The 14,189-nt window shown below is 43.1% G+C and overlaps 1 long non-coding RNA gene across 2 annotated transcripts; it reads left to right on the forward strand.

Annotated features, from left to right (window-relative positions):
- Positions 1 to 4,755: 4,755 nt before the first annotated feature.
- LOC137853006 (uncharacterized) lies at positions 4,756 to 12,623 on the forward strand. 2 transcript variants are annotated; one of them, XR_011094150.1, is made up of 4 exons: positions 4,756 to 4,876; positions 5,543 to 5,698; positions 8,280 to 8,457; positions 11,741 to 12,623. It is a non-coding gene; the product is annotated as an uncharacterized lncRNA (long non-coding RNA). The 2 variants fall into 2 exon arrangements; XR_011094151.1 differs by having other exon boundaries at positions 4,783 to 4,893.
- The last annotated feature ends 1,566 nt before the right edge of the window (positions 12,624 to 14,189 follow it).

Raw genomic sequence — 14,189 nt, forward strand, 5'->3', positions numbered from 1 at the left:
GCTTGTGTAAGGATGAGCTCTGAAACTCCCCTGCAAGTCCCTCAGCAACTGGAGCAACTTGCTCCTGGCCCATGAGCCCATCCTGCCTGGCCACCCTGTCTGTAACTCTGTGGGGCCTTGTCCAAAGAGCATGCCTCCCCATACACAGGAGTCTAGCCCTGGGTGATGTCTTGTCCTGTTCTTTTTCCTTTTTTTTTCTTTTTTTTTTCCCCTCTGCCTTGAGGAGAAGGAAAACCATGGGGAATGACACACCACCAGATAGGGATGCTGCACATCATTGCACAAATGGTGTTTCTTAGAAAGCAGTTGGGGGATTCCAGGCTTATTGACATGCTGCTGCTGTGGGATCAAAGCATCTGTGTTTGTACTGCAATTACCCTGCGTGCTTTTCTTTTTCTTTTTTTTTTTTTTTTTTAATCACTCTTGTTTAGGGACCAGTAGTGATTATGTAAACAAGTGATGCATTACCAGCCTCCTGACTTCATAGTTGATTTTTTTTTTTTTTCAGAAAAAGAACACACCAAGGCAAAACAAAAATTAAAACTAAAAACTAACTCCCCACTAAAAAAAAAAAAAAAAAAAAAAAAAGGTTATGAGTGCTATCTCTGTAGTGCCTAGGAACCTGAGGTGCTGAAAAATTAAACTGGCTGTGGCTTTTAGTGCTGATTTGGCACATCTTGCTCTCAGGTCTTCAGCAGAAGATAGTACCAAGGAATTAGTGGCAGAGCTGGGGATGTAATCTTGATTTTGCTATTCCCAAACCTTTCAGCTTAATCCCCTCTTAGAGAGGACACATGCATTGAATAAAAGTTTATTGTTTTAAAGCTACACTGTAGACTCATCTGTTGAGAAAAAAATTTTTTTTTGAACTTTATGGACTTAACTGCATATGGGTAGAAAGTTGCATACACATTTTTCTCAGCCAAGGAAAACCATAAATTGGCTGCATTTACTGACAGAAAAAGGTGCTGCTAAGGCAAACATTCGATTTCCTGCTGAGATGCTGTGAATCATAAAGCACAAAGCAATACATACTGAGTTTTTATTCCTTTGTAAAAATACTGGGGTGAATTTGTTGCCTGGAAGAAATGAAATGTCCTGAGATGGTGAGAAATACCTTAGTTTGTTGTTTGCTGGCATAATGTGTTTTGGATAGCTTTCCATTATATTATCTTAGGCAGAGTTGGTGAGATTTTATCAATTTCTCATAATTAATATAGGTTTGTTTTGAGGGAATGGTATTTCTAATACAGCAAAGGGTTATTTTACTTTCCTTATTTTGCTCTCATTTATCTTCACATCTCTCTCACTGACTTTTTATTTCAGCACCTTTTGCTTTTCATGGGTCTTTAGTTCCATTAAACATCCAGCGCTAATTAGACGCTGTTGTCTAAACTGTAGCAAACACTTCACTCAAAATCAAAGAGCATTTAATTAGTTAGTCTCCAGGTTACACCCTATCTTGCAATGTTAACGCAAATGAACAGTTGAAATGCTTGTTACAGCCTCGCAAGAATGTAAAAAAGGTTCTTTAATGGCAATCAAGATTTCTGTTTCACTATTGATGAATGATGGCATGACAAGTCCTTGCTACTCAGAGGGCTCCTGGGCTGTTTGCATTAGTGGGAAGGCAGGGGAGCAGTAATGCTTATTTCTGTGCTTTCCCAGGAAAGGCTCTGAGGGATCAGAGCCAAAGGGGGGAGGCAGCTGAAGCCCTGTGCTGGTACTGAACACCTGAGTTGAGGGATCGGAGCCAAAGGGGGAAAGCCTCGGGCTCTGCACAGCCTGCCACTGGAATGAGCAGGATCAAGTGGCCACAGAGCATCACTCCTGCAACTTTTTTGGATCTCTGGGTTCTTATTCTGGCATTTAAATGGGAATCAATGCAGTGCAGAAACAGTTGCTAATCTAATAACATCTTTCTAATGAATATAGCAATAGGATACCAAAATTCAATCTATCTATATATCTTAGAAGCAGTCGTGGTATTTGAACAGATAAATCTGTTTTTAAGCAACAGTCGGAATTAGCACTTTAGAAAAACAGGTGTTTCACTGATAACTGCTGCAAGGTTTTAGCAGTGTTACATCTCAAGGGAGCTGCTGAGAATGTTAGAGCGTAGGTCAGACCAGCCAATATTAAAAGAGCAGCCTTAAACATCTTTGGTTTCCAGTGAAACAGACACTGTTTTCTATTTGTACTTTGGGCAGAGGCAAAGTGAAGACCACGTGGCATTCCATCATTACTCTTCAGAGCTCTGAAACCCTGAAATTCCTCGGCCTGGCATCTATAAATAGTGTTCAGTGCTTTACACTGCAATTAGGATTAAGCTGGAATTTGAATTTGGTCAATTCTAGAAGCTCAGTGAAGGCTTCTAACCTAGCCAAGCTTTATGCACTTGTGTTGTACAAAGTACACTTAAAATTTCATCAGAAATATTAATTAATTTCATTATTCATTAAAAATTACAGTCATGTTTGTTAAGGTTGAATTTCTAGGCAGATCGCAGAGATGTATAGTTTTCTATCATATCATTGATAGGGCCCTCATTTTGCGTTCCTTACCCAGGTCACAAGAATTGATCTTTGGCATCTATCTTGCTCTCGCTTTACTTGAACAAAGTGTCATTTCCTGTGATCTACTATTACAGCAGACATGCAGTGCATAGTTCAGCATAGCAGTGTGCAGGGTAGAAAACATCTATCAAACAGGGAACTTAGGAATTTAAAAGCTCTGATTAAAAGCATCCGTAGAAGACAAGGCCTTCTTCTCAAAATAAAAGAACCCATTTGGGTGAGATGGGGTTTTGGTAAAAGCTTGTAACCCCGTGAGCCCTGCACTGGGTTTGGAACATTTTGCATGTGTTGGAATTGATGCAGGCTTTTTTGGTTTGATTTTTGCTGCCATAAGAAAGGTGGGATTTTTTTATAGAGAGACAGGGGACATCTGGGGTTGTAGCTTATATACCTGCCAATGGAAAGGTAAACTACAGATTGTCTCTTCAATTTACTGACTGGCATCACTAGAAAGAGGTAGCTTTTTATATTCTCTGAAGAGAGGAAATAAATCATTACAGCACATCCCTGAAGAATAATTCTGACACTTCATCTGACCAGTCTGAACCAATGCTGATTTTATGAGGCTAAGACTGGTCAGGGATAAAGATATATTAGTCTTCCATGTGGGTATTTAATTTGTCCTGAATGAAACAGGAATTGCCCTAATATTTGACTAATCCAAATTAAGCTAATTCATCATTATTTTATTAATGTTAGATTTAGATCAAGCCTTGGATCTTCCTTCCAAATTAGAGTCGTGAACTTCATGCTGACACAATTTAACCTGTCTCAGATCATTAGCAGGACTGAAACCCAAAGGCTGCAGTTAGATGGAAAGATGGGTGTGCTTCGTGGCACGCTTCCTTGTCTGGGTCTCTCAGCCATCCAAACTGAGATTGTCACTGATGTGAGCAACACCGGTCTGCCAGTGTGTGTGACTCCTACTCTTACCTTATGAGCCAATGCACAGGTAACCACATAGATCCTGAAACCTCACCTCAGTAAGAGGTTGTGACACAGCTGAAGAATGTACCTCGACACAGACACCCGAGAGCTCAGAAAATCCATGGTTCACCCAGCTGAGACAGCCTTTTTCTGATGCTTAAAAGGCAGAGCCATAATCAAAAATGCCTCTTCTGACTTGAGGTAATGATAAGAATGAAGATGTTGACAAATGCCAAGGTGTTGTCAGTGAGGCCGTTCCTGAAATAGGTCTCAGCACTGGACTTGTGTCACAGCTTGGATCATCTCACATAGGCAGCCCTTAAATGCATAAGAGCCCACTCCTGCTTTGCCTGTTCCACTGAAATAGGTGTGATATGAAAGCTTATGGAAGACTGGAAGCGAAGAAAACTTTTCTTCCATCCCTCTACCGACACTTCCAAGTTTAACAAACAGCAGCAATCTCCGCACGTGGTATTTCTGATATTTGAAAGTTGTTTGCTTAGAAGTCTTCTTACTTCCATCTTCTCCCACCAGAGGTGCAGAGGTTAACTGACAGATCTGCCTGTGTCTCTGCAACCTCTCAGGAATCTTCCCAAATTTACTTCAAAATAAGCTGATAATGAAAGATGGATGATAATTCACTCAAGTGAAAGGGTTTATAAGTGTGTGGATACTGCATGCAAGATATAGAGAAAAGACAACTCAAAAATGCATAGATTTAAAAATTCTGTTCAGATACCATTTGTAGAAAAAGAAACTAAAATATAACACATCAGAGATATAACATTGGACGTGTTCTCTGGAGATAAAACCCTTCATCCTGATTTTGTATCTTTGGAAAAACTCAGGGCTCTTTTAGCTGGTGTGATTCTTTATTAACAAAGAAAAATTGTTCAGATGGTAAGCACATATTGCTTCTTCCTCTCTCTTCTATTTATTTTTAATTAGACTGTTAGATCCACTTTATCAGAAATATGCATGGTGTAAATTCAAGAAACCATTTGTTTTTTTAATTCCCTGATCTTGTAATATTCTGCTAGGCTTGTGTTTTTACAACCAAGCAGTTAAAACCTCACAGACACACCATCCCCAACTGCCTGTTAGGAAGATGCAGGGTACCAGCTGCAGGAAGACTGGGACCCACCCGAAATAAGGAAGCAATGGCAAGGTGCTACAGGGCGGCTATTGGCAGAGGTAAGATGGGTGTGATGGGCTGGGCTCCTGCGATGCCTGATCAACTCCTGACACACCACAGGGCTGGAAACAGGCCCCAGCTGCAAGACAGGCCACGTAAAAGGTGTGAGCTGGGATGCGGCGCTGCCTTCTGGGAGACCTAGTTGGATGACTGACAAAAATCTATTACAGAGGAAGGGGCGAGCATGACTAAAAGGTCTCATGGCATTTATTCTGACAGGATGATTAATTTCTCATTACTCATCCAGAATGGGAACATCTGAGGGGAATTCAGGGAAATGTTTGATTCTTTCAAACATTGATTATTTGGAGAGGAGCTTTTGCATAAATCCAACACTTTTTACCATCTTACTTTTGAACTGCTGCAGAGAGAGCTTTCTAATCTCCTTTTGGAGGTTCTTCAGAATCAGTGCTATCAGGACCCCACAGTTCAATGCCAGGAGCCAAATCCTTAGTCACATCAGTGTCTAATTTACTAGGGCCATGCTGAACCCTTTCACACAGCCAGTTCTCCCATCTCCTCTTCCTCCTCCACTTTTTCCTCCTTCCTCCTCCTCCTCTTTTCCTTCCTTCTCCTTCTCCCTCCCCTCTTCCTTTTCCTCATGTGTTCTGGGTGCCTACTGGTCCTGCTGATGTGCTTGGATTAGGAAGAGGAAAAATTTCCTGTAAGAGGAAAAATCATGATTGTTACCCTGCAACACCGCTTGGCTCCAAGGGTTTTTACCTGATAGCCACCTGGATAACAATTTTGACTTCTCCCTACAAGGGAGCACTTTACTTTGGATGAGTCTCAAGAAACAGAATAAGTACACTCTGCTTTACTTTTGATGATTTCTACCTCACAGGGCTCTAGCTTTTATGTCCTGCATCTCAAGTGCTGTTCAGAAAGCTCTGTGTGTTTATGCCATCAACAGCAGCTGAGCTTGAGAGAAAAAGGGAAAGCTGGGACTGTTCTTTCACCTTTAGTAAGATCACACACAGCAATGGCCACACTGAATCAGGTAAGTCCCATGAATTCGATATGCTGTCTAGGTAGCAAGAGCCTAAGCAAAAAGTCAGTATAAGAACAAGGCAAACACAGCAAGGGAATTTTCCAGCTGGACTATTTCTGTTGGAGGGGGGCAGGAATCGGATCTGGACATGGTGAGAAAAGGAGAAAATAACAGAAAGTGAAGAGCGTTAACAAAAAAGCCATTCAGCACAGAAGGCACGAAGGAAAAGAGGAGGAATTGTGGAAATGGAAGATGATGGAAAACACAGTCCATGAGGCAGACAGAGCCGCAGGAAATTGGTAAGGATAATAGACATGGAGGAAGGATGGATGAATGGAGCAGTCAGAGAAGGAGCACATGGTCAAAGGAACTGAGCATATGCCAGCGGGTAATGAAAATAGCCAGTCTATTACTGGCTGTGCGTATAAGAGAAGGGAGTTTAAGAATACACTTCTAATGTTTATGTACTTACAGAGCTGTGGCTTTGAGAAAATTTAAGTGTCTCATCATTTTTTATCTATCTCCCTCTAAATACATTACAAATCTGGGATTTCACCTGCGTGCCTCTGAAGAGAGGCAGAGTAAATGCAAACATGAGAGAAACTAAGAGCTGACTGTCAGTTGGCAGCTTCTCTGATAGCTCTGTAAAATCAATGGGTGACTCTGCTCCCCGATGACATGGAAACCTCAGCTGAATAAAAACAGCAGGGTGTTTTTCCCTGGGGTCAAAATATTGCATTGCAGTCCTAGGACATTGAAGGAATCTTCTGGAACCAAAAGGATAATTTCTGAAGGGTTGATCATTTCCCTTGTCTCTGACAGACACTTCCTGCCCCACAGTAATTGCAGCTGGTGATTAGTGCCACAATTTTTAGGACAAGCTGCACAAGCTAGTTAGAAATGATGGATACATTTTTCCCTATTTTACGAAATCATCTTTTTTTCTCCACAAAATGCTTGTATGTCCTGGAAATGTGGTGCCTGCCTGATGTTTGCAGGTTTTTACAATGTCTTTGTGTAAGACATATGACTATGCTGACTGTAAGTGAGTTCAATTTTATTAGGCAGTAGCTGTATGCTCTAAATTCAATTTCTCATTGGGAAAAAAAAAAAAAAAAAAGGAAAGAAAAAAGAACAAACAACTTCAAAGCTGCATAAAAACTGTTGTTTCATGGCTTGTGCAAGCATCTGGATAAAGGAGCTCTTCTTGATGAAGAGGAGTACATGGACATTTGTAGAAAAAAGGTGACAGAAGCTCACAGTAAATGTCCAAGAAACCAAAGCTCTCGGCTTTTTGTTCATTATAATTCCAAGGCAGTGTCATGTGGAAGTGCTAGACTGTAAGTTATGTGGGTGTTTATATTAATTAACTTTCTACACGCTGTGCTGATGTTCAGCTGGTATTTCCAGGGATTGCCACAACATAAGTAGTACCAGGAACACTACTATTAATAATAATATAGGATTATTTATTTATTTATTTATTTATTACATTTGCCTGCTATAAGTAGTTTATTTAAAAACCTTTCAGTGTGAAGTAAAATGTTTTGGGTAAATGTAAAATTCCTGTGTGCACACCACCTCAGCATTGCCTTCTGGCTCAGAGCCAATACTGGTCGCTGTTTAAAGTCTGTAAAGACAAGCCCACTCTGAATTATTCTAGGGAAGGAACTATTGCATTGTGAAAATAGGTGTCCACCAGCAGTGAGTGAAACAGCAGTCACCATATATTTCTAGGGATAAAGTGGTTTTGTCTTGTTTTTTTTTTTTTTGAGTTCTTGCCATGAAAGGCCAAGAAGCCAGTACTTGTGCAGACTGGTTTGAGCTCTTCATTGGAAGTGGAATACAAAACAGAACAAAAAAACAAGCAAAAAACCTTAAGAGTATTCTTGTTAACAGAGAATGGGCTGTTCTGTGGGAGAAGTTTATCTCTTACACCTTCTCATTCTGCTACGGAGGAAAAAGAAGCTAAATGTTTAGACTGAATTCTGGTTACAGAACTTGGTCTGAGAAAAACAGCCTTGATGTAGATATTTATTCCGATTTCTATTAAATTTGTTTCTCTGTTACATTCAGAAAGTGATCTAGTTATCATAGTCCTGATCTTAAATTAATGCCTGTAAATTTTTATGGGAAAGGAAGCAAGAGTACCACAGTAAATAAGGTAGCTACTCTGTTTCAAATGTGATTTCAAATCCAAAATAATTTAATTTAATGACTTAAAAAAAAAAAAAAAAAGAGAGAGAAATGTTTTATCAGCTAGGTTCTTTTATTTTCCCCTTTAGATAGACTCAATGAGCATTATATTATTATAAAAATGAATATTCTGAGTATATTTTGGACTGAAAGTAGTTTTTGTATATTTGAAGTTTCATTTAAAATTAAAGCGTTGCTTTGTTTATATAAACGATTGATACATTTCATGTTGTAAACAATACTCTTTTTACATTTAGATTTCATGTGAAATTCCATATTGCCATGTTTATGTCAGTCTTCATTTTCTGTTTCTTTTTTCTGTGATAGAGCTTTTGCTTAAATATATCTTAATTCCTCACAAATGGTGTATTTTCAAATTTTTGTCTACTGACAGCATAGGAAGAAAGGGCAAAGGCTTGTTTAGCCTAGAGATGAGAAAGCAAAGGAAACCAGTCTGCAGCTTTTGACAACCTAATGGGAAATCTATACAGAAAATAAAGCCAAACCTTTCTTAGAAGTGCCCAGCAGAAGGACATGAGACAAAGGGCACAGTTGCTTTCACTAAACAGGAGGTAAGTGTTCTTCCTGGTAAGAGAGGAAGTAAGCTGGAAGAGGTTGCCCAGAGGAGATGGGGAATCTCCATCCTTGCAGATGAGACTGACAGAAGTCAGCTGGGCAAACCCACCTGTAACCTGACCTGATCTGGCTTTGAAGCTCACTTTGCTCTCAGCAGGGTGTGAGACTGGATGACCTTCAGGTGTCCTTTCCAATCTAAATTTTCCAAATTTTCCATTTCATGAAAGGGTACTTAAAGTAGTTAGTGATCCTCTTTTTTTTTTTTTTTTTTTTTTTTTTTTTTTTTTAATAAGGAAAATTCAATCATCAGAATACTTAAGTCAGTACTATTCATTAGTTAGTACAGTTCATGAGAGCTGACATAATATGTACTAATTTCTGAATTTCTAACCTTTATACATAAGTTTATTTATTTGCAGAGTTTACATGAGCTAATCTTCCTTTAGATGCTGAGTTTTGTATTTATATATTCTTCACTTCACACTCACCTTTAGATAAGGGAGTATTTTCAAACTTTGTCTCATCACCATTAAATTCCTTGGGACTTTTTGCCAACGTGCTCTAGGTATGGTCACACATTTGCAGCGTTTTACAAGGAAGTATAAAGAGCTCTATTTACCTTAACTAATAGCCTATTTCTGCAAATATTTACCTTTGTATATGAGAAGTTACATTCATTTTAGTGAATTATTCACCTTTTGCCCTGGTGGAAACCTTAGAAAAGTATTTGAGAGTTTGCTTCTGTGTTTTACAAAAGTACAGAAGTATTAGCTTGCACTCAATAAATTATTTATAGCTATGTAATCATGTGCTATACCCTCATGCTGTACGTGAATTTGAATTTCCTTTTCTAGCTGAGCGTCACAAATACCTTAATTGAATTTTATTATTTTCAGACTCTTCCTCCAATTCATCCACAAGGTGATTATCCTTCAGAATATTTATGTTTATGTCTAGTTTTGTTTCAAACATCAAATATATCACTGTAGTTCAAAACACTAAGTATTCAGCTATCCAGAGCAAAAGCCTGCAATGCTTCCTTAATGTGTCAAAAATGAGTCAGTAATGGTAAAGGTAGGAAACAAACAAACAAAAAGAAACAACCTCTAAAGATTCCTGAGTATATTTTTATCTAGGTGTAAGTTAGCATTCAGCTACAATCTGATTTATCCCACTCCACACAAAATGACTATATACAGCATCTCACGGTATAGAAAATGGGTGACCATAGCTGTGCAAAATCTACTATAACCTGACAATGTAATCCATTAGCTAAGCATATATTTTAATAGCATACACTTCAGAACAGAAGTTCAAGGATGAAACATTTTTCATATACTGGTGCCCTGGATGAATACAGGGTGCCCTCTGTTTGAAGGATACCTAAACTGATTTAGTTAAAATATCCTTTACATTTGCTAAACAAACTTGCCATTGCTATGATGTATCCTTTTTGGCAATAAGTATCGCATTTATGTCATATTACGTGAATAATACAGTCTGACATGGTGAAACCTGCCAGGACTCTCATTTTTTTCCCTCATAGTGCACCTGAAAAGATGCTGGAAAAAAAAATCCTAGGGAAAAATGCTAATTTTCTGCCATGTATCTCATCTGGACTTGATTCTTCCGAATACAAGTTAGAAATAACTTCTATCCATTTTGCTGGAAGCTGCTACAAACTTAACCTGAAAAGCAAAAATTCCTTCCCCTTCAATACTAAACTGCTTACAAGGAAAATTCTACTAACTTGGTAGCAAACATTCCCTCCATAATTTGTTTATGAAGATAGTGACTGCAACATTGCAATCCTGTATATCAGTGAAGCTTCTAATATGTGTTCCCTTTATTATCATCTGAATTTGAAAAACAAAGTTGAGATTTAGTTTGGAAATGCTGGAGATGATCCATTCGCATGGAGCACTACAGAAGCTAGATGCATTGTGTCTAATTCATTCTAATGAATTCCAGTCACAGTGTGGCTTGATTAACTTTGCCCCAAAAGTGGTGGTCTTTATTTGAATGGCAAAGTATGAGGAGCAAGGAGTGACCTGTTCTCACTTGTTTGTCACCTGCATGATTACATATATACCTGTGGTTACATTTATACATAACATAGAGGTGAGAAGATACTTACTGCTTATCTCTACTAGAACAGCATGTTTCAGATTTTCCCTGGGAGGCTCATCCCTTCTCATGTGGTCCATTGGAAGGTCACAGACCATTCCAGGGCAATTTTGGCAAAAGAGGAAGAGTATTTGCACGCTGAAGAGCTGGGTACAATACATAATGAAGAAAGCCAGGATGTGTGGTGCTAGTTGCTTTCTGCTGTTTATCCTGGAACTTGAAAGCAGATTTACCTGTACATGTTTTAGCTCACCCATACTATTAGTCAGCCTGTGCGCCTTTCATTTACCAATTGCTTGTGCTTTGGCTCTTTGTTTAAGCACAGACTATTTCCAGTGTATGTCAGGAAACCCTGTGTATGCATGGAAAGCTTCCCCCACCTTGTGATATATTAACATCTTAATTAGTATCTGTATATAATGTGAGCATAAATAGTGTACTCTGCAGAGATAAGCTAAAAGCTAAATATAAGCTGAAATAGTGTCTCTATTCCACCACTGAAATTAATCTGCAAATACTGTAAGAAATATTGTTTAATGTTTTACAATCTTATTTAATAGCTCTACATATAAGATACAAATGACAAGCGGAGCCTTACAATCAGCAAACACACACTTAGGCTTGAGCTGGATCAAAACTGTAGTTCAATATCTGAGGAATTAACAAATTTAACATTTAATAATTTTTAATAATCATTTTTGCATGTAACATGTTTTCAAGCTGACTTTGCTGTTATCACTCAAAACACTCCTCCATCTCCTGCTCCTCCACTTGGAGATCTTCCTCCTTCAGTCTCAGGGTAGGGCCTCAGGCTATTGCCTACCCCTCCCAGTCTGGTGTCACCTGGGAACTTGCACAGGATGCAGCCCACCTTGCCACTGAGGGCATCAGCAAAGATACCGTACAGTACTGGCCCCACAATCAACCCCGAGGAATGCCCTTTTCAGTAGCCACTAAACCTCTACACAACTCTTCATGAAGACTTGCTCTGGTGTGTTCCCAGGGACTGAGGTGAGGAGGATGGGTCTTTTCCCCTATGGACCTCTCACCTTTTTTTTTTGAGGTCTTTTTTAAGGACATAATGGTTTATTAATATTATTTATTTATTTTTTATTTCATTGTCACCTAAAACTCTGCTGTATCTGCCACCAGGTGAACTCTTTTTGTGAAATCAAAGTCAATGCCAAACCAGAGACTGTTTCATAACGCTGTAACCTGAGGCTGAACTCCACAGCCCCGAGGGTCGATGCACAGGTTCAGAGAGATGCTCAGGACCCTGCCCTCTTACAGATGGGAGGCACACGGTTTGCCAAGCCACAGCTGAACCACAATGTTTGCAATACCTTAAAAAGCCCTCCCAGACCCTTCTGAAATCCACAGATGAAACCGATATAATTCTGTATGTGCTGTCAGTAAGCCCGACAAATGGGGGCTGCACCAGCCAGTTTTCCCCATCTATCTCTGACACCATCAATTCCAGCTCCGCTCGCGGAACCTCCTTGCTAATTTCTCTGGCCTTGTCAGTCGTTCACCAGGCCTGTGAAAAGAAGATAATTGCTGCTGCAATCTCTGTGTCGGGGCTGGGGAGAGGGTTTGAAATATTGCATGGCCTGGAAAGAAAATAAGATACCGGATGAGAAGATGGGTGGAAGGAGATTTTAAAGGGAAAAAAGTGCTGTTCTTTTTCCCCTTTTAATGTATGAATGTGTGAGCCATACCCAGAGGCTGCATTATTACCGCTTGTAAGTATGTAACTTCTAAAAAACGCCCTGCAATAATACACGTACAGTGCTCTAGCTGAGGCTGTTGCTGTGTTAAACAATCCTGAGGTGAATCGCTACCAAGTCCAGAGGAGAAACCCGAGCCCACCCGCTACAGAGGTCCCCCAGGCACCTTGTCACCACTACAACCAACCGAGTTACGGAAGGGGGGAGACACGGGGGGCGCCCTCAGCAGCTCCCCGCAGCCTAATGCGGGCTGCCCCCTGCCCACAGCCTCCTGTCAGGACGCCGCGGGCTCCGGGCGCTGCCCCGCTCCCCCCCGGCAGCGCCACGGCCGCGGCTTCCTCCGAGGCGAGGCGACCCCCCCGGCCCCTTTGGGTCCCCCCGGGGCGACGCCAGGCCCCGGCGGTGGCGGCGCTTCCCTCGGCGGCCTGGCGAGGGCGCCGCGAGCCCGGCGGTGCGGCCGGAGCAGGGCGGCCGCCCTCAGGCAGCCCCCGGCCGAGGGGCGGCGGGGCCGGGGCTGAGGGGAGCGAGGCTCGTCCCCGGAGCAGCCCCGCTCGGGGCGCGGTGCCCAGCTGGCCGGGACCCGCTGCCCGTCCTGCCGCTGCCCGCAAGGGGGACGGGGCGGCGGGAGGGCGTGTGGAGAGCGGGCAGCCCCCCTGCCCCTGCCCCTGCTCCTGCTTCTGCCCCAGCTCCATCCCCTGCCCCTGCCACAGCCCCTGGTCCTAGCCCCGAGCCATGTAAAGGGGGCGGCCGGCGGCGGCTGCCTGTCAGCCCGCGACCCCCTCCAAAGTTGTGAGGGCGGCGGGGCAGGGGCTGGCGGCACAGGAGGAGGAGCAGGAGCGGGGAGAAGCCGCGCCGGGAGGAGGCGGAGGAGCCACCCGAAGCCCCCAGGGGTAGGGGAAGGAGGAGCCGGCAGGGAGGGGGCTCCGCAGAGGGGTCCCGCTGGCGGGGACTGGGGGGGGGCTCGGCCAAGGCAGCGGGGCAGGCGGCAGCGACCTGCGGGGGGCGGCTCGGCACCCCGGGGCCAGCCCTGCCGCCGGGGGATGCGCGGAGCCCGGCCGCCCGCTCGGCACCGCCGGGACAAGAGGGGATAACGGGGATCAAGGGGATAAAGGGAATAAGGGGGGCAAGGGGGATCAAAGTTGTGCCCGGCCGGCGCCCGGCTGCCTGCCCGCCCGGGGCAGGGGGAGCAGGAGGGGGGCTCGCTGCCGGGCTGATGCCGGCATCCCGGGGCGGGGATGAAGGGCAGCGGGGAAAGTAACTCGGGAAAGTGAGCGGGATCCTTCCTTATCAGCCCTCCCTTTCTTTTTTTTTTTTCCCATCCTAATCCGAAAGGAGCCGTTTAAAAGGGAAGCGAAAGCCGCCTGTGTGCACCCGCTGCCGGCAGGGATAGGGGAAAGGACGTAAAAATAAAAATAAAATAATAATAATTAAAAAAAAAAGCACGGCGCTGTGCTGGGAGAGGGAAGGGGATCCTGCTCGCCCGGCGTGACCGGCCCCAGGCAGGGAGCGGATTGATCATGCGACAGAGCACGGGAAGGTGAGACGGGAGCTGGAACAGAAACCGACGCTGGAAGGAAGAGAGGGGGGAAAAAAAAGAAAAAAATAGACAGCGCCGGCGAATTACTTCCAGAGAAAGTGGGTGGATGTTGTGCGGCAGCGGCTGGGGATTTTAGGGGATGCACCCTCGCACTTGGCTTCGCTCTCGCCCGAGCCTCCCCTCTCCGGTGGCAGCGGGCGGCGGCGCTTGGTGGCAGCAGCAGAGGAGGAGGAAGAAGCGGGAGGGCTTCGCTCGGCAGCGCTGCCGATGCCCCGCTGATCTGCTCTAGGGATTCGTGGCTTGCTTTTTTTTTTTTTTTTTTTTTTTTTTTCCATCC

This window comes from Anas acuta, chromosome 3, assembly GCF_963932015.1.
Source record: "Anas acuta chromosome 3, bAnaAcu1.1, whole genome shotgun sequence".
Taxonomy (NCBI): Eukaryota; Metazoa; Chordata; class Aves; order Anseriformes; family Anatidae; genus Anas; species Anas acuta.